This window comes from Stegostoma tigrinum, chromosome 10 (genome assembly GCF_030684315.1).
Source record: "Stegostoma tigrinum isolate sSteTig4 chromosome 10, sSteTig4.hap1, whole genome shotgun sequence".
NCBI lineage: Eukaryota > Metazoa > Chordata > Chondrichthyes > Orectolobiformes > Stegostomatidae > Stegostoma > Stegostoma tigrinum.
Window position 1 is genome coordinate 75,862,761 of NC_081363.1, and position 20,421 is coordinate 75,883,181.

The 20,421-nt window shown below is 44.1% G+C and overlaps 1 protein-coding gene across 2 annotated transcripts in view; it reads left to right on the forward strand.

Moving 5' to 3' along the window:
• The first annotated feature begins 19,209 nt into the window (after positions 1-19,209).
• LOC125455913 (regulator of G-protein signaling 6-like) overlaps positions 19,210-20,421 on the forward strand; it is a 516,870-nt gene continuing 515,658 nt past the window's right edge. The window contains exons 1-2 of one of the 2 annotated variants that reach the window (XM_048538464.2): positions 19,210-19,290; positions 19,806-19,981. The gene's annotated coding sequence lies outside the window, so the exon portion shown is untranslated. Of the gene's footprint in view, positions 19,291-19,689; positions 19,982-20,421 lie in introns of those variants that run through there. The other variant, XM_048538465.2, reaches the window with a different exon arrangement.

A 20,421-nucleotide genomic window follows, 5' to 3' on the forward strand; every position in this document is an offset into this window, starting at 1 on the left:
TGGAGAATGGTCTAGGCCCGAAACATCAGCCTTCCTCCTCTTCTGATGCTGCTTGGCCTGCTGTGCTCATCCAGCTCTACACCTTGTTATCTCTGAATATTTCCTGGAGTGCTTAAGGGAATTTGTCTGCATTTGGGAGAATTTTAGGAGCAGACAAAATAAACATTGAAGGACACTAGGCTGTTTTCAGTTTAGTTGGGTTTAGCAGAGGGTTTCTCTTTGTGAAACCTAGCCAAGCTCAACTCATTAACTGAGTACCCAGCACCCTTGGCATCCCTCTGGTCTGATGCTAACTTGATCAACCTTCTCATCATAGGCAGAAATGCTTATCACAGCTGGGATAACCCAGGAGCGGTGCCATATTCAGAAGGTCATTGTACAGCTAGCTCATCAAGCACCATCAGTCACAAGATGTACAGTTACCCTGGACATACCTGTCAAGAGGGAATTGGTGTCCTGCTTTGCACACAGGGATTTAGAGGTTCTGGTGGATGGGATGGTACACAGGAAGGTCATCCTCTTCCCTCCGGGCTGGCAGAGGAGAACAAAGGCATTCCAGTTGCGGAACCCAGGAATGTACTAAGGCACTGTGGGAGGGAAAGGAAGAAAATGTTCTGACGGCGCAGGTGACCTTCATTGTCTAAAATTGAAGCCCCCCCTCCCCTTACAGAATGAAATGCTTACACCACTCATTCCTGGTCATTTTCAGCTCCACTGTGCACTTGCTATTTAACAGCACGATGGATGGAAACAGCAGTTGCTCCTCAAGCAATGGACTATAGCTATTATCGCTGCGCTGTTAATCCAGTGACCCAGATGACATTCTGGGGACCTGGGTTCAACTCCCTGCCGCTGCAGATGGTGAAATTTGAAATCCATAAAAATCTGGAAGCGAGTGCAATGATAACCATTGTTGATTGTTCAGAAAAACACACCTGGTTCAGTAATGTTCTTTAGGGAATGAAACTGCTAACCTTACCTGGTCTGGACTACATGCAACTCCAAACCCACAGCAATGTGGCTGACTCTGAACTGCCCACTGGAATGGTAATTATGATGGTCTAGCTAATGACGGCATCATCCTGAGAATGAATAAAAAGCAGCAAGCGTCATGCTCTGCCTCATACTTCTGGGTAAACCCCCAAATGAAAACATTCCCCTTCGAGCAACCCTCCATGTCAATCCCATAGGGTTTGAGTTTCCCCAGCTCTGTACTCAATCTGTTTGTATAAGTAATCATCCACCTAACCGCCAGGCCTAGACATGTCGAGTAAATTTGCCAGATTCAGTCATGCACTGTGATGCCTATTGAAGCCGGGGTGCTACTTGAGTTGAACACCACACCAGCTGAATTATCTCTTTCCCTTCAATACTGTATCATTGCTCCCTCCTATGAATTGAGTTTGCCCCTTCACTGTTGGAATCCCCCCCAGCCTCCCAGATTTCTGACTATTAAGTTCCTCAGCTTCCCTCCCACAGAAATGGTGCATAATGACCTCCTTGCTCCCCCTTGTTTTAATGGATCGATCCCCGGGACTAATGGTCCTTGAGTGACCAGACTTCTGACTGATTTCTGTACAGATCCCCAACTCTGTGTTCCTGTGATTCCCTGGACTGGTAGCGTTCAACCTACAGGACTTAATGTGGTTTAGTCCCTGGTCCAAAGAAATATGTCCACCACCACGACAAAAACGCCCCATCACCGCCCCCTCCCCTGTCCCCAGCCCCGGCAATTCTAACCTCCCCCAAGGAGCGGCCAAACCCCTGGGCTGATATCAGAGGTTGTCCTTGGCTGACTGTGCTAGAAACCCTTGTGTGAAAGATGTTACCCTGGACTGGACTGAAGACTACTTCCCTTGGATTTTGAGCAGTGACCTTTTGCCTTGTGCATAAAGAGTCATTAACAGTTGTGTTCCAATGAAAGATCTGTGAATTACCACCCAAGCACTAATACTACTAGGGCACAGCATCTCCTTCCAGGCTGTTAAATTATGTTTGTGTGTACTTTTACAGCCATGAGATGATTATTGAGTGTAAACCGCTCCCCCCCCCCACCCCCCCACCCCCATTAACTCACTGAACACCTTATTTGTGTAATATGTTTAATTTTCACCTTGCCACACAGTGGAATAATAATTTGACAAGCTATTATTTGAAAGGAGGATTCATTTGTCAATGATAACAAAGTGTAAAGCTGGATGAACACAGCAGGCCAAGCAGCATCTCAGGAGCACAAAAGCTGATGTTTCGGGCCTAGACCCTTCATCAGAAAAGGGGGATGGGGAGAGGATTCTGAAATAAATAGGGAGAGAGGGGGAGGCAGACCGAAGATGGATGGAGGAGAAGATAGGTGGAGAGGTAGGAAGGGTATAGGTGAGGAGGTAGGAAGGGGATAGGTCAGTCCGGGGAGGACGGACAGGCCAAGGGGCGGGATGAGGTAGGTAGGAAGGAAATGGAGGAGCGGCTTGAGGTGGGAGGAAGGGATAGGTGAGGTGAAGAACAGGTTAGGGAAGCGGGGATGAGCTGGGCTGGTTTTGGGATGCAGTGGGGGGAGGTGAGATTTTGAAACTGGTGAAATCCACAGTGATACCATTGGGCTGTAGGATTCCCAAGCAGAATATGAGTTGCTGTTCCTGCAACCTACAGGTGGCATCATTATGGCACTGCAGGAGGCCCAGAATGGACATGTTGCCTGAGGAATGGGAGGGGGAGTTAAAATGGTTCGTGACCGGGAGAATTACTGCAACTCATCCCTCACACCCTGCCCCCACAATAATCGCCAAAAGAGAATCCCCATAGTCCTCACATACCACCCCACCAACCTCCAGATACAACGCATCATCCTCCGACACCTCCACCATCTACAATCCAATCCCACCTCTAAAGACATTTTTCCATCCCCACCCCTTGTCTGCCTTCCGGAGAGACCACTCTCTCTGTGACTCCCTTGTCCGCTCCACACTCCCCTCCAACCCCACCACACCTAGCACCTTCCCCTGCAACCGCAGGAAGTGCTACACTTGCCCCCACACCTCCTCCCTCACCCCCATCCCAGGACCCAAGATGACTTTTCACATCAAGCAGATGTTCACCTGCACATCCACCAATGTCTGCATCCACTGTACCCGTTGTGGCTTCCTCTATATTGGGGAAACCAAGCAGAGACTTGGGAACCACTTTGCAGAACACTTACGCTCGGTTCGGAATGCACAACTGCATCTCCCAGTCATGAACCATTTTAACTCCCCCTCCCATTCCTCAGATGCCCTGTCCATCCTGGGCCTCCTGCAGTGCCACAATGATGCCACCTGTAGGTTGCAGGAACAGCAGCTCATATTCTGCTTGCGAACCCTGCAGCCCAATGGTATCAATGTGGATTTCACAAGATTCAAAATGTCCCCTCCCCCTACTGCATCCCAAAACCAGCCCAGCTCGTCCCTGCCTGCCTAACCTGTTCTTCCTCTCACCCATCACCTTCTCCCACCTCAAGCCGCACCTCCATTTCCTACCTACTAATCTCATCCAACCCCCTTGACTTGTCCAAGCTCCCTGGACTGACCTATCCCCTCCCTACCTCCCCACCTATACCCTGCTCCCCACCTATGTTCTTCTCCATCCATCTTCGGTCCGCCTCCCCCTCTCTCCCTATTTATTTCAGAATCCTCTCCCCATCCCCCTTTTCTGATGAAGGGTCTAGGCCCGAAACATCAGCTTTTGTGCTCCTAAGGTGCTGCTTGTTCATCGAGCTCCACACTTTGTTATCTCAGATTCTCCAGCATCTGCAGTTCCCGTTATTTCTCTTCATTTGTCAATGACTTGTTTTACTTTGTTTTTCCAGAAGGAAAACATCTAAAGAATTCACATGGTCAAATCAAAAGTGAATTATGATCTGACTGGCAACAAGAAATTGAAACCATTTTTCATTCCTTGCAGTACCCAATCCTATTTATAATCTTTATGAAAACTTAAAATGGAATAGTCATTTATTTTTCTGTGATTTTAGTAGCTTATTTTACAAATGCTGTGTGGCCCCTAAGGCACATTTAAACTTTTTCCAACAGTGGCCATTTCAGAAATCCCAAACTTAGGCAATAAACACAGCCCAGCAATAAACAAAGATGAAATAAGCTTCTATTTGTACAGTTTGATCTCAGGATGGCCCAAAGAGCTTTGCAGCCAATGTTGCACTTTTGAAGCACAGTCGTTATTGGAACACAAGGAAATACAGCGGCCAACTTGCATTCAACAAGGACCAAAGAAAGCAATATGTTAATAATTGATAACAAGGTGTGTCGCTGGATGAACACAGCAGGCCAAGCAGCATCTCAGGAGCACAAAAGCTGACGTTTTGGGCCTAGACCCTTCATCAGAGAGGGGGATGGGGAGAGGGAACTGGAATAAATAGGGAGAGAGGGGAAGGCGGACCGAAGATGGAGAGAAAAGAAGATAGGTAGAGAGGACAGTATAGGTGGGGAGGTACGGAGGGGATAGGTCAGTCTGGGGAGGACGGACAGGTCAAGGAGGCGGGATGAGGTTAGTAGGTAGGAAATGGAGGTGAGGCTTCAGGTGGGAGGAGGGGAGAGGAAGAACAGGTTAGGCAGGCAGGGACGAGCTGGGCTGGTTTTGGGATGCAGAGGGGTGGGGGGAGATTTTGAAGCTGGTGAAATCCACATTGATACCATTGGGCTGCAGGGTTCCCAAGTGGAATATGAGTTGCTGTTCCTCCATTTCCTACCTACTAACCTCATCCCGCCCCCTTGACCTGTCCGTCCTCCCCGGACTGACCTATCCCCTCCCTACATCCCCACCCATACTCTCCTCTCCACCTATCTTCTCCTCTATCCATCTTCAGTCCGCCTCCCCGTCTCTCCCTATTTATTTCAGAATCCTCTCCCCATCTCCCTTTTTTGATGAAGGGTCTAGGCCCGAAACGTCAGCTTTTGTGCTGCTGAGATGCTGCTTGGCCTGCTGTGTTCATCCAGCTCCACATTTTGTTATCTTGGATTCTCCAGCATCTGCAGTTCCCATTATCTCTGTTAACAATTGATATCTGGTTTGTCATGTTGTGGAATAACAAGTATTGACATAGGCATTTAGAAGAAGCCCCCTGGTATTCTTCAAATAATTTCATGGCCTCTCTGCACCTCTGTGGGAGGGCAGAATGTTAACATACTGTCTAAAGGCCAGCATCTCTGGCATGGCCAGTGGCATAGTGGTAATGTCAATGAACAAGTAATTGAGGAGTCCGGGTTAATGCTTTGGGAAAAATGGGTTCAAACCTCAGTGTGTCATCTGGTAAAATTTGAGCTCACTTAACTAATCTCAGTGATAATGACTATAAAATTACATTAATTGTTGTAAAAACCTATGCAGTTCATTAATAGCCTTGAGCGAGGGAAATCTGCCATCCTTAGCCGGTCTAATTTACATGACACTCCAGACATTGAGCACTAATTGTTGACTTTTAGCTGCCCTCTGAAACGGTGTGGTAAGCCATTCACTTCAAGAGCAGTTAGAGATGGATGATGAATTTTGGCCTCGTCAGCAATGCCCACAGCCCATGAAAGAATACAAAAAAATCTGTACTCTCAGAGCCTAGATTATGCACTCAAGTCTCTGGAGTGGAATTTGAAACCAAAACATTCACGGCCCACAGCTGATACCAGTTCAAAATTCTGCTTACGTTACTATTGTACTGTCAGCGCAAATAAAGATGCATGGCAACATTTATTAACACACATTATTATCTATTCCAGTTTGTCAAGATGCTTTATGGAAAACAAGCTGGCCTTATAGAGAAGTCCATATACAGCCACAGTGAAACATATTTTTAATTACCAATTTGGTTCGCTGGAGAATCAGACTGGTGAGCTATCAATGAAATGTGGTTATTTGTGAAAGTCTGACAAATGGTAATACTATACAGTGTACATGATTTGAACAACTTTTAAAGAAACCTTTACTGGATTGAGACAAAACGACTATTGATAGCACTAGAATCTCAGACTTTTTAAATAACAAGATATAATTTGCCATATTACAGTGGGAATACCACTTTCTCGATGGAAAAACATTCGTCTGGATTGTGAGCTTTAAACACAGAAAGGCGTTTTAAATATGTATAAATTGATTGTGCATCTTTGCAATACAGCATGTACCCTGTCTTACTAGTATTAACAGAAAAGAAATTCTAATTGACATGGAAGTATTTCCTTGTAAATTTTCTCATGTTTTGAAGATATTTGGATCATAATTTTACTTTGTAATTTTCCATTTTGTCGAGTTAATCCATGCCATCTGAATCCTACCTTGCAACATAAAGTAACAGTTCTGAGGGGGTTAATGTTGAATATTACTTTGACTCCACCCATTCTACAGATGTCTCACACACAGTCTGTGAGTGGAGGAAAGGAATTCTGGTTTTGAGAGGGAGCAGTTGTATCTAATTATGCCCGTTCACATTGTATTCATTGCTATCATCCAATCAAGCTCCTTATTACCCATGAACAGTACCTTTTTCGTGCAGATACTCAATGGTGGTAAATATCACACATTCTGCCATTGATCACTAGATAGGCCCAAGACAAAGCAAAGACAAAGGAGTCAGCAAACCATTACAAGCAGGCCCTACCCAGCACCACATACTGGTAGCTGCGGCTAGTACCGCTTGCATGTTACAAAAGTCTGATTTAATCGGTGTACAATAGTTTGTGCTTTTATTAGGAAGAGTTTCCTGATACATCTGTTCAATATTCATTTTAACAATGAAACTGCATTTCATGTACATCCAATTCTGTTTAAAACAAAAACTGAACTTAGATTTTCATCGCAGTACTAATTTTTCATGAATATTTAAAGTACTTTATTTCTTCACTTCTGTCGCACACAGTCGACTAAGCTGAGTGGAAGGAAAAGAAGCTGCATTTAAAAGGCTTCTTCGACACTCAGAATGTCTCAAAGTGCCATAGAGCCAAAGAATTATTTTTGCTGCTTTGGTAAACGTAGTCAATTCCCACACTCTGCAAGCGACAAATTTCTGATGAAGGGTTTAGAACTGAAACATCAGCTTTCCTGCCCCTAAGATGCTGCTTGGCCTGCTGTGTTCATCCTTGTTATCTCAGATTCTCCAGTATCTGCAGTTCTTATTATCTCAAATTCATGCTTCACCTATTTTGGAAGTTTTGATGGAGACATGACTATTGGCCAAAACGCTAAGAGAGTTCCTCATTCTTTGAATTGCCAAAGGAAAGTTTCATATTTCAATCTTGTCTAAAGACTAAATCATGTGGTCATCATGGACAACTAATTCTGTCTCTTCTCTGTGGATCAAGGCCAATATAAGGCCAGTGTTAGAGATCCTTAGCTCCACCTGCACCTCTGAGGAGAAAGCCACTGAACCCCCAGAAAATGCCCTACCAAGCTTTTCACCTGCACCCTCCACCAGTTCAGAGACTTCCACCCGATGGCTACTTTATTTACAGTAATGACCTTGAACTGGATAAATGAGAGATCACTTCACAAGTGTATCAGCCACCCTGTGCCTCTTGCAAACCAGTGGAAACATCAGGAAAAAGGAAAGTCAAGACGAAAACTTTAGATTAGCAAGAACTGACCCAACAGATCTTGCAAACAAAAATTGTGGACTGTTTTATTTTTCCTACTTTCCCTCCACCCGTGTGTGTTTTTCTGTCTGTCTATGTGTGCCTGTCTGGTTGCCTATAAAGAGGAGTCTATAAGGGGTGTAAAGTTTAATATGTAGAGTTAACTCCAGAGTCATACAGCATGGAAACAGACCCTTCGGTCCAACCAGTCCATGCTAACCGTAATCCCAAACTAAACTAGTCCCACCTGCTTGCAATTGGCCCATATCCCTCCAAACATTTCTTGTTATATATTTATCCAGATATCTTTTAAATGTTGTAGCTGTAGCCACATCCACCATTTTCACTGAAAGTTCATTCTGCACGTGAATCACTCTGTGTGAAAAAAAATTGACCCCCATGTCGTTATTAAATCTTTCTTCTCTCACTTAAAAATATGCCCCCTAGTCTTGAAACCCCCCAACCTGAGGAAAAGGCAACTGCCATTCACCTTATCTGTATCTCTCATGATTTTATAAACTTCCTACGCTCCAGTGAAAAAAGTCCCAGTCTACCCAGCCTCTCCTTCTAACCTTGTTTATTTGCTTACTTGTTGCTAGATTCGAATGAATATATAGTGATTTCTTCTTAAGAACTGAAACCTGGTCAGTGCTTCCATCAACTTGGGTCTGAAACTCCGGTAGTTTGGAAATATTATGTATTTCCTTTATAGAAATTTCAACTTTTGTGATGACCTTGCAAATAGTGAGGTCTTGATTTCCAGCAAGTTACCTCAATCAATCATGACAATGTCTGCAGAGTCATGTAACCCCTGCTTCATTAGAAAATCCAACTGGGAGCTCTGCAATGATTTTGGGAAACTGGCTGAGGTATCCGAATCCAATACTTAGACACTGTCCCATGCTCTACCAGTTTACCGTCATGACATTTGGTTGCATGGGGCTCTGGCCAGCCACCTGCTAGAGACTCATGGACCAAGTACTGAGGCATTGTATTGGGTTCGTAATAGCATATTTGGGTTACATTGCCATCTATGACACAGACTGGAGTCACATCTATAATGAAGCAGGCCTTTGTTTGGCACTTAATAATATCTGGACTCATGAGAACCAGGAGAATTTCTATTAAATTTATTGCAAAAATGTGCTTCATACCAATGCAGCAAAAGTAATTCCTTGGCTCTATGGCACTTTGAGACATTCTGAGAGTGTTGAAGAAGCCTTTTAACTGCAGCATCTTTTCCTTTCACTCAGCTTAGTCGACTGTGTGCGGCTGAAGTGAAGAAATAAAGTACTTTAAATATTCATGAAAAATTAGTACCGCAATGAAAAGCTATGTTCAGTTTTTGTTTTAAACAGAATTGGATGTTTAGCTGAAAATGCAGTTTTATTGTTAAAATGAATATTGAACAGATGCATCAGGGAACTCCTCCTAATAAAAGCACAAACTTTTGTACATCGATCAAATCAGAATTTTGTAACATGCAAGCAGTCCTAGCCACAGCTACAAGTATGTGATGCTGGGTAGGGGCTGTTTGTAGTAGTTTGCTGACTCCTTTGTCTTTGCTTTGTCTTGGGCTTATCTAGCATCAGAGGAGCACAAAAGCTGACGTTTCGATGATGAAGGGTCTAGGCCCGTAACGTCAGCTTTTGTGCTCCTCTGATGCTGCTTGGCCTGCTGTGTTCAAACAGCTCTACACCTTGTTATCTCCGTTTACTCAATGTTTTGTTTTCGCCAAAGCACCGTCTTACACAGTGGTCTTTCCCCACTGAGCCCTGGGGGAAGCTGCCCCAAGCTTTAGTGCGTCCCTCAGCACGTAGTCCTGGACTTTGGCATGTGCCAGTCTGCAACACTCAGTCGAAGTCAACTCGTTGCTCTGGAAGACCAACAAGCTTCGGGCAGGACAAAGAACACATTGTTGGCCCTCCAGGCACAGGTGATGTTGGCCTCAGCGTGCATCCCGGGAAACAGATCGTGGAGCACAGAGTCCTGAGTCATGGAACTGTGTGGGCCAAACCTCAACAAAAACCATTGCGTTTCCCTTCAGATTTCCGTTCCACGGGCACATTCCAGAAGGAGGTGTGTGACAGTCTCATCCCTCCACAGCCACTTTGAGGGCAGCTTATGGTGGCACAGAAAGCCCAGGCATACATGAAGGATCTCACAGGCAGAGCCCTTCTCACCACCAGCCAAGCAATGTCCTGGTGCTTGTTGGAAAGCTCTGGTGATGAGACATTCAGTCTGCACAGGGGACCACTCAACAAGATCCACCTTCTCCTTTTCCCAAAGGGTATTGAGGATGTGATGTGCTGACCACTGCCTGATGGGCTTGTGGGCAAAGGTGTTTTTTGTCACAAATTTCTCCATGAGGGACTGGTGGTACGGGACGGTAAGACTACTGGGAGCATTCTGCGGCAATGAGGCCAAACCTGACTGGGGCCAGGTAGGGCCTCAATAAATCATTACACTTGGTGTTTGCGTACTGAGAATCTATGCACAGCTTGATGCAGCCGCACAGAAAGGTGGCCATTAGGGAGAGGGTGGCATTGGGTATGTTTCCCCCCAGCCTTTGTCCAGTTCTTTATACATATTGGCCCTTCCAACTCGGTCCATCATTGCCCTCCAAATGAAGTGAAAGATTGCCTGCGTACCTGCAGAGGCACAGGTTTGAGGAATAGGCGGGGCGAGGACTAAGCCGGGAATGTCTGTTCCGAGTCTGACTGGGACAGGAGGTTGTCATCTCTTGCTCCTTACTTGAAACGTTGCTGCTCCCGGTTGCCTGGAGCTGTGATGTGGGTCCTGACAGTGGAGTGCTGAGTTTTGCAGGGGTCTTCCGACATCCACTGTCTAGGCCCAAAATGTCAGCCGTCCTGCTCCTCTGATGCTGCTCGGCCTGCTGTGTTTGTCCAGCTCGACACCTTCTTATCGCTGTTTGCGGGTAGGGTAGTGGTCCTCTCCTGCTCCCTGGTAACTGTGATCCCCTTCTTCTGTTTTGTTAGTGGCCCTCCCCCTGTGAGTCCCCTCTTCATTGGAGGAGCTTCTGTGGCCATCCTGTAGCTGCCTCTTCCCATTCTGTTGTTGTGGTATGGGGACCTGGCGCCGTTATTCTTTCCGGGTTCTTCCTAACCCTTTTCCACTCGTTCAACTCCTTCATCAACTCCTCCTCCATTGACTCTGGATTCTCAGGAAGGGGATGAGTCTGTTGTGCCACTGTGCTGACTTCATTTCTGTCTTCTGTGGCTTGACCCTCCTGTGTGCCCATCTATTCATTTTCCCTGCTGGTGGATGGCAACTTACTGTCCTTTGGGAGGGTTCGGCCCATGTTGCCCCCGCTTGCCATCTGAGCGTATGTGGCCCCTTGCCCCATTATGGACACCTCTTACAGAGGTGGCCAGCTTCTCCACAAAGGTTAAAGTACTTTGTCTTTTGGCAGTCCCTTGTCAGGTGTTTCCCTCCTCCTTACAGTTCCTACCTTGCACTCTGCCGCCATGTGCCCTGATCTCACCTTGGGTTGCCCCCGCATGCATCTAGTAGCCTTGGCTCCCACCAGTCGCAAAGCTGGATGATGGCTGGAGGACATACCCATCCACATCTGCCCTCAGGGTTACCTTGACCTGCCACTTGCTGGTCCAAATCCCTAAGGGGTCCATCACATCACTGCTGCTACTGTCCACTTTCACATATCTTCCCAGAACATCTGCTGCTGGCACATGGGCATTATACATATGAATGGTGACCAGCCAACTCCTCTGCAGAGGTAACACAAACAATATCACTGCATTTAGGACAGAGAGAAAACTCTCATCCTCTTGTCTCCTCAAAGAGGCACTCATTGCTTGACACCCCTGAAAGTCACATTAAAATAGCTACCACAGGAGAAATCCTACAAACAGTTGATGTCTACTGTCTGGAATCAACAGCAAAATTACCTGCACAAAACAAATCTGATCAACTGGCACACCTTTCTCACTTTCTTCACAGTCACCCTGACTGCGTTCCGGACCCCTGGAACGGTGCGTGTGTTTGCTGAGGCCATGGCTCTATGTTGATTTTTTTCCCGAATTGGCATTCGGCCAAAGCCAGGATAAAGATCCACCAATAGCAGGACAGCTCAACTAACAGGTCTTCCAAGGTCCAATCACTATCCAGCCGTGATCTCAATAGCTCTTATCACACACAACTTGACCCTTTGATCTTTGCCAAAAGGTCAAGATGCGATGGAGAAATATTAAAACAGGAGATCCAATGATCCAATGTACTCTAGAGTGTAGGTTTGGGAAGCCGTGGGTAAACCAAATAGAACTGTAATAGCCTGGTCTTGACTGGGGGAAGAATATGTCACAGCTTTTTTAATTACCACTAATTGCTACCAACAATTTATTCCAGGTCATGTATAGACAGCAAACTAGATGTGGTGGACAGATGAGACAGAGATTGCTTTCTGGCAAATGAGCTAATTATGCACCCTGTGTAGTTGCCTTGCAAACAGGTAGGTTTGGAAACTGTACAGTCTCAAATAGAAATGGGAAAGGCAGAGCCTGAGGAGCATCCTAATCCCATAGGGAATATAATTCCCCTTTAGGAATCACCCTTTCAAAAAGATATATGCAGCAGACTCTGCAACTGTCCAACGGTGCACAGAAAGGGGGAGAGTTTGAAAGTTCACCTGGCTTTAAAAAGAATGCAGTTTGGAAATTGGATTGTTATGAGGTTAGTATTTGTAGAGAAAAGGAGGCCATGAGTCAATATAACCTCACTTTGGTTTCAAACATGTCCTAGTTGAATAATATACAAAGTGATTTTCACAGCTAATTAGGTATGTAGATTTTTAATATTGTATCTGATATTGTTCTATTTAATATTTAAGGTAATTTTAATTGACCTGTTCAGAGATATTGTGACACAGCTTGAAGTAGGTGGAACCTGAACTCAGGCATGCACAAAATATTAACCGAAAGAACTGCAGATGCTATGAATCAGGAACAAAAGCAAAGTTGCTGGAAAAGCTCAGCAGGTCTGGCAGCATCTGTGAAGAGTTAATGTTTCAGATCCAGTGATCCTTTCTCAGAATTTTTCTGAGTTCCCAGTTCTGAGGAAGGGTCACCAGACCCAAAAAAATACAAAATATTGTTCCACTTAAATCAATTGCGTTTGTTTCTTTTTGCACAGCAAGCTGATTTTTGATGCATTTAGCAAGTATTTACTGCAGAGGGCAGAGTGGTGTCTTGGAATTGCCGTTAGAGCTGAGTTTATTGTAAGAGTCAATTTTCACTTAACATGAAGGTAGTGAATTGTTTTCTCAAGAGAAGCAGCTGAAAACATGGAATGTGGAGCAATGATCTTGCCACTAAGTAGAATTCAGAAATGGTTATATCTGTGGCCAGTAGAATTTTTTTTAAAAATTGCCAATTTATGATGCACAAATTCTAAATTAACATATAAAGTTTGTCTTTTGAAGGGCTAATATAGCCACTAGGCAGCCAGGTAAAGTGACAGAATTTGAATGACAGCAGAAACTGAATAAAGTATTCATGAAACACATAACCAAACAAACAACAGATTTCAGCAATGTAAATGACAGGCCTATATCTACTGACATATGCCCACATGCACTGACGTACATATAGGCTTCAATGCATTTTCATTGTACCCTTTCCCAAAATTTCATGTAATATCCCTCTTTCTGTTCATGTGACAAGTTTTGCAAATTTGTAAATCTGCATGGCTGTTCAAAAACTGCAAACTAGTAAATGTTTTCAAAGATTATGACTTAGACTAACTCAATTGCAATGAATCATAGAATGCCTACAGTGTGGAAACAGGCCATTCAGCCCAATAAGTTCACACCGCCCCGCTGAAGAGCATCCTAACCAGACACATTCCCCTATGCCTGCAATTCCCAAGTCTTAACCCACCTAACCTAAATATCCCTGGACATTATGGGCACTATAGCATGGCCAATCTACCTACCCTGAACATGTTTGGACTGTGGTGGGGAATTGAAGCACCCAAAGGAAACCAATGAAAACACGGGGAGAATGACCAAACTCCACACTGACCTTCCACCTGAGGTGGAATCGAACCCAGGTCCCTGATGCTGTGAGACAGCAGTGCTTACCACTGAGCCACCATGACACAATAATCGATGATTATTGATTGTATAAATTATGGATTAAAACAATTACTAACTGTTACAGAGATAATGGGAACTGCAGATGCTGGAGAATCCAAGATAACAAAGTGTGGAGCTGGATGAACACAGCAGGCCAAGCAGCATCTCAGGAGCGCAAAAGCTGACGTTTCGGGCCTAGACCCTTCATCAGAGAGCTGTTACAGTTACAGTTTGCAGAAAATATTACATCATGTGAACCACATTATAATCTATATTATGCACTGAAAATGTAAGATCAGTCTCACTAAATATTCTCCTTACTCATGTAAAATTAATCTATTTATATTGCAGTATTTTTATTCATATAAATTCCCAATATTCATTTTCAAATGTTAATTGTGTTGCGGGGTGGGGCTGGGAACAAGGTGGCAGATCACTCAGTGAGCCTAATACTTTTGTAGCAGTCCTTCCCTCATGTTTTGATGATGGAGTCTTCAGATTATTTTCCATATTGAACACCAGGCATTCATTGGTATTGTTTTACCAAGTATATTTTCTTTTTATTCATTCATGCCAGTGTTGCAGTCTAGACTGGTATTTATTGACCATTCCAATTGCCCAGAGAGCAGTTAAGTGTCAACCCTGTGGGTTTGGAGGCCAAGTAAGCATCAGTTAGTTTTTCCAATCATGGTTTTGAGGTCATCATGGTTAAACCTGTATTCCAGATCGCTTTTTTTCTCGAACTGCTGTGGCAGAGTTCAAACCCAGGTCCCCAGAACATTAACTGAGTGTTCAGATTAACATCCTGTGAGGAGGCCATCACTTCCCACCTCCTCCAATATGGCTGACTCATTCCTATAGCTCAAATACTGAGCTCAGCTCACCCAAGAGCATGGCTAGAGATAAAGCCTTCTCAGTTGTGGGATCGTAGGCACCTACCTGAAATCAAATAGGAATTAGGCAAAACCTATTATACATTTATTAAATGCAATTGTCTTTGAATGCCCAGAAAACCTGAGGTACAGACAACAGTGAATAAATGTACAATAATAAAGCTGTATATACACAGATGAGGATAGGTGAGTTAAAAATATATTGAACTATCCTCAGCACTTCATACAAGCTTTGTCAAAGAAAATCTGATAAGGTTCAAATGTAACATTGGGCCCAATGGCCAAAAGTCGATGTGATAGGGTTCCAACGTTATCTGTAGGAAAAAGGCAGAAAGGTTTCTAGACAGAATTCCAGAATTTATATAGGATTGTGCAAGCTGAAGGTGTGAGGGTAGAGTGATTAAAATTGGGAATGTTCAAAGGGTCAGAATGGGAGGCACTACAAAAAAAAGAGGACAAGTCACGGAGTGATTGGAAAACCAGGGTATGAATTTTAAAATTGGTGTTTTTCTTGATGTGAAATTTTCCAAAAGCATTCCAGTTGTCAAGATTTGATTCTCATTAGAGAGTCAGTATTGCTTGTTTTCACTCTCATTAATTGCAAATATCTTTCATCCACTTGCAGAACAGCTTATGCACTTTAATGTTGCATCTCAGAATGCACCAGCAGCTATCATTGTAATGCTACTGCATTGACATTTTGTACACAGGGGCAGAGCCATCTCGTGAACTGAGCAAGGCTGTATCTCAGAGCTGTCCTTCCTGCCCCAACTCCCTTAGCAATCCTCATTTAGTGCCTACTTGGATGTTCGCAGCATCCCTGCCTTGCCCACCCTTGCCCTGCGTTTTTAGCAGTATGTCCCCTCAGTCAGATCTACCAGGATCACAGTAGTGCTATGTGGCTTGGCACAGGTACAAAGTGAGGAAGTTTCTCATGGTGTCATGGGAAACATCTTTCAGTCAGCAGTCCCACTAAGTCAAGGACACTGTCCAAAAGCAGACCAGGGCTTAAACATGGTCACTCAGCCGTTTGAAGTGATCAGGCTCGGGATCCTCTCTTTGGAAGGTGTGTGGAGCCCAATATTAGCAGCCTACCACTTTTCTTGGCTCTTTCAGCTCTATTGCGGGCTGTTTTCTCCAGGAATGAGAGAATGGAACATATGAAAGGAGATGAAGGCTTAGTAGGTGGGGCAAGTTAGTGAGGCATCCTGAGAGATTGAGTAGGCATTGGTGAAGTCACACAGGATTAGTGATGTGGGGGAAATGGGTGGGTGAGGGAAAATGTTACTTATAGTCATGAGAGTGCTGGAGCATGAGACTGAGTGTGAGGTAGCAAGGAGCAGATAGTGGAACTTTACCTGATGGAGTAGGGAAAGTCATTAACCTTCTTCCTACAGGGCCAGGCATTCCTCCAGATGGTTGAGATTGCACTGACCCGAATGGTAGGGTCTGCAGGACAAGGACTTCCTGCCTCTACACCATCCCATGCAGGACTTCCAAGTCCTTGCTCACAAAGTGGAGCATTAATTTGCCCCTGTCTGCCATGTCTTGGAGAAATGTCATGAATTATGTGAGGCAACTAGAGACTAACAGTGGCTGCTGGGAAAGCTCAGCAGGTCTGGCAACATCTGTGAGAAAAAAAAATCAGAGTTAACATCTTCGGTCCGGTAACCCTTCCTCAGAACCGGACCTGAAACGTTAACTCTGAATTTTTTTCTTCACAGATGCTGCCAGACCTGCTGAGCTTTTCCAGCAACTTCTGTTTTTGTTCGCGATTTACAGCATCCACAATCCCTTGGTCTTTTTTTAGGGACTGACAGTGCTAGTCTGGGTGCCCAATGGTCTTTTAAAGGTTGCGCCACTTCTGGTCGATTCAGGGATATCTCAGTGGTTTTTCCAGCTACGGCAAGTTGCAAATGAGTTCAGTGTTGGATGACAGGGGTATGGTTATAGTTAAGGAGGTAGAAACAGGTTGATAGTGTGAGAAAACTGACCAGGCCTCATGTAAAGATATCCTCCATGGAACTTGATGAAAATGTCACAAAGAAAATTTCATAAGATTCAGCTCAATATCTTCATTTTAACATGGATTTCTTATCCCAAAACTCACCTCCTTAACAAAGGATTTATACAGTCCTCTCAACCTGTCCTTTGACTCAGACCTCTGAGTTTGTCCTATACTTTGATTATGAGTCTTGGAAAATTTTTATTGTATTAAAGCTATAATACAGATGCAAATTCTTTTTTTCACCTACCTTGTGAAAAGTGCAGCAAGGGGAGCTTACAGTAGACAACACTACCTTACTGGGCATTTAGATTTTTTTCCAACTTTCTCTCCCAAAGCTAGTGGTTCTAAGCGAAATCCATTTCCAGGTTGTTATTACCCTCCAAACTGCACTTTTCCTGTATGGGCCTGGTCAATGCAGGTCTGATGATTCAAGATACATGGGGCATGATCTGCAAACCCCCCTGGCTTTCCTAAGAAGTGTCACTACATAGTGGTGAGATGTTGCAACCCTGATTTTTGTTTACACTCTTTCCATCCACAATGACCATAACAAATGTATTCTTCTTGTGTTCCTACCACTTTTATCACTGAACAGTCAGCTGGAATGATCCTTGGTTTTGACAAAAAAATCATAAAGGAGATGGCTTAAATACTCCCTTTTCCCTGATGTCCATTCTCCTTAAACTGGTGATTCGAACTCTTTCTGTTTCCTATTATGGGAATTATTTTTTTCAGTTTATTTTTTATACTGTTGTTGAGTGTTTTTCCTTTTATTGAGCCTTTAAATCAACCCACCATGAATCTTATGGCCTCTATTTGTTATGTGGTGCTTTTGTATGGACTGGATGTTGATCAAAGTACTTTTGGGTGGAAACTTCTGCAGAATAGAAAATTATGGGAGTTGTGGGTTTCAGCATTTTGCAGAATATGACAAGTTTAAATGCAAAGCAGTTTCCCTCTTTCTTTTTAGGCAAACATTTGTCGCTTGTTTACTTTCTTCAGATTATTTTAGCATGTCTAACTGAAACATAAAGTTCATCCCAGAAGATTGGGAGATGACTGACAAAGCACAAAGTGAAGCAAATAGTGCTTTATTTCTATGGCAACCGTCAAAATCAATTGCTTAGCAGTGCATTCTGACACTTACAAATATCTTTTTATCAAACGTGAAAAGATGTTGTGTGTCTTGAGAAGAAATAGATTGGCAAAACATTTAGAATGTTATTTGAAGAGAGGTACACATTTTTGTGATTGCTTCGCATTTATCAGAATTGTTTGATTAATATTTCCCTGCTTTCAGGAAAGGGGCAAATAAAAGGTTCAATGCTCTTCTCTCTTTCCTTCGTTTCTAACGGCACTGCTGTGCTATATAACGTTTATCAGCTGTCCCTTGCCCAGGTAGTCTTCGCAGCATGTGAACCTTGACATCTGAGTATTAATTTATGCAACAAGCATGCAAAATCATTATTATTTTATTTGTGTGATGGGAAACTTCTTGCTGATGCAGAGATCTGATTCCGACAGAACGTAGAGGTAACTTTAATTTCTGCAAGCGTACCCTGGTCACGCATTATCTTCAAATGTGCTTTTGGCATACAGGAAACATTAACTGCTGACAATGCTAAGCTGTGTCATCAGACAATGTGGTTTACCTATGTGTGTGTTACAAGCTGACATATATCCAAAATAACGTCCAAATCTTGCATATTTTTAAATTAAACAGAAGCTTTTGGGACTACAGCTCCTTAGTTCTTTCCCAATGACAATGGCTTGACCAATTATTGTATGTGCTTCATCTAATGTGGCCTATTCTACTTTAGAGAAACCAAACACAGACTGGGTGACTGTCTTTGTGCAAGCATGACCCCGACCCTCCCACAGCTGGTTATTTTAACATAGCATCCTGTTCGCATGCCCATGTTTCTGTCCTAGGTACACCGCAATGTTCCAGTGAATCACAGCAAACTGGAGGAGCAACATCTTATCTTCAGACGAGTGGGAACTGCCGATGCTGGAGAATCTGACATAACAAGGTGGATGAACGCAGCAGGCCAAACAGCATCAGAGGAGCAAGAAAGCTGACATTTCGGGTCTGGACCCTTCTTCAGAAATGCCTGAGCCCAGCACCCACTACCAAACCCGCACCAAACTATAGCATAAATGCTGCCTCCCTCCACACTTCACTTCAGCTGCGATGAACAGTCATCCAGGCTCAAAATATTAGCTTGCTCTCTCTCCATGGATGCTGTCTGACCTGCTGTGACTCCCAGCATTTGTTGTTTTCACTGCAGATTCGAACATTTGCTCCCACTGCTTGACCAGTTAGAGTCCACTTGCCAAAAATTGTTGTTTCTTTTGAATTTTTGTCTGCTTCGTTTGTGATTCTGTCCACATGAATGCAAGACTAAGCGCTCCATCAGCTCGTATCTTTCTCAAGTTCTTATTACCGAGATGTTAAAAATGTGCTCTTTCTCTGGATAATTTAAAACGAGTACTTTGCTCACGGATCAGAAGATTTCACGTGATCCTTTATGACGAGCTCCACGATCTTTTCTGTAAAAATTAGCAATTTTCGCATCAACACAGGCCATAAGACCGTGCCCAAATTGTTGGAAAATGCATCAGATTACCACAAAATCAAAATACATCAAGTTAGAGATGGGTAAACCTTCAGAGGTAGTCAAATTTCCGCTACTTCGGTGCTCAGGGCGCTGAAATAGCATCAACTTGACCGAAGTGCAGTCGTCATTGGGCACTTGCACGTTTCGGCTTGGCTCTGGTTAAAGTTACTGTAGAATGTAGCCCCATCAAAATCTTGTGACAGCATGGTCCTACAATTGAAATGAAACTCGCGCTTCAGAGCAAAGAAAATAAACCATCGCCGAGATTAACTAGAGCAGCTGTAGGAACTGGTGTTGCGGCGCAAATGTTTACCCAGCGTATTTTTTTAAACAAGGGGATCTCGGGGCGTGGGGGGAGGGGGGAAATAGATCTTGAGCTGCCTTAAAAGACCGTGAGGTGCTGTGGAGTGCCGGGGAGCGTCAGTGGGCGCTGCAGCTGCATTTGTTGCAGTTGTGAGTGATAAAGGAACGAGTGAGTGAGTGAGTGCAGAACAGTCAGAATTGAGCTCCATCTCTTTCTCTCTCTCTCTCTCTGACACACACACATCCACTCACTCACCTGGGATCCAGCCTCCAGAGCAAGCCGAGCTCAAACAATAAAACAAACAAGGGGAAACAATCCACCTCAACAGATTGCTTCCACTTCCACCAGCTAATTATGCTCATCGTTGCCTGATTCTTCTGCCGCCGCTGGAAAGAAGGGGGAACGGAGAGGGGGGAGAAAAAGTCATTCCTCGGTTGCTAAGGTACGGTACGGGGCAGACGATGAAGGAAAAAATGTGTGTGCGTGTGCATGTATATATTTATTTATATTCACTGTATCTTTAAACGTCTGCTGTTGTTTGGGGCTGCTATGATGGGTGAGTGTTCTGATTAACGTTACTTACCTTTAAACATAAAAGCTCTTTTAATAATGCGTCTTCTTCGCAAATACTTGTCCTGTCTCCTCCACACCACCCCCTCCCCATTCCATCTGTGGAGTTAAAAATAGTTTGCAGCCAGTGCGCCAACTGGGGACAACTCGGGTCGGCGCTATTTAATATTTACAGAATAAGATTCTGCAGGTTTGGCATCTCGCCCCTGGCAATCATTATACCCCCTTCCCCCAGTGTTCCAACTGATTCCTTCCTTGCTCTGTCTACCTTTAGCTGATTGTCATTCATTCAGATGCCAAGGCGACGCTCCT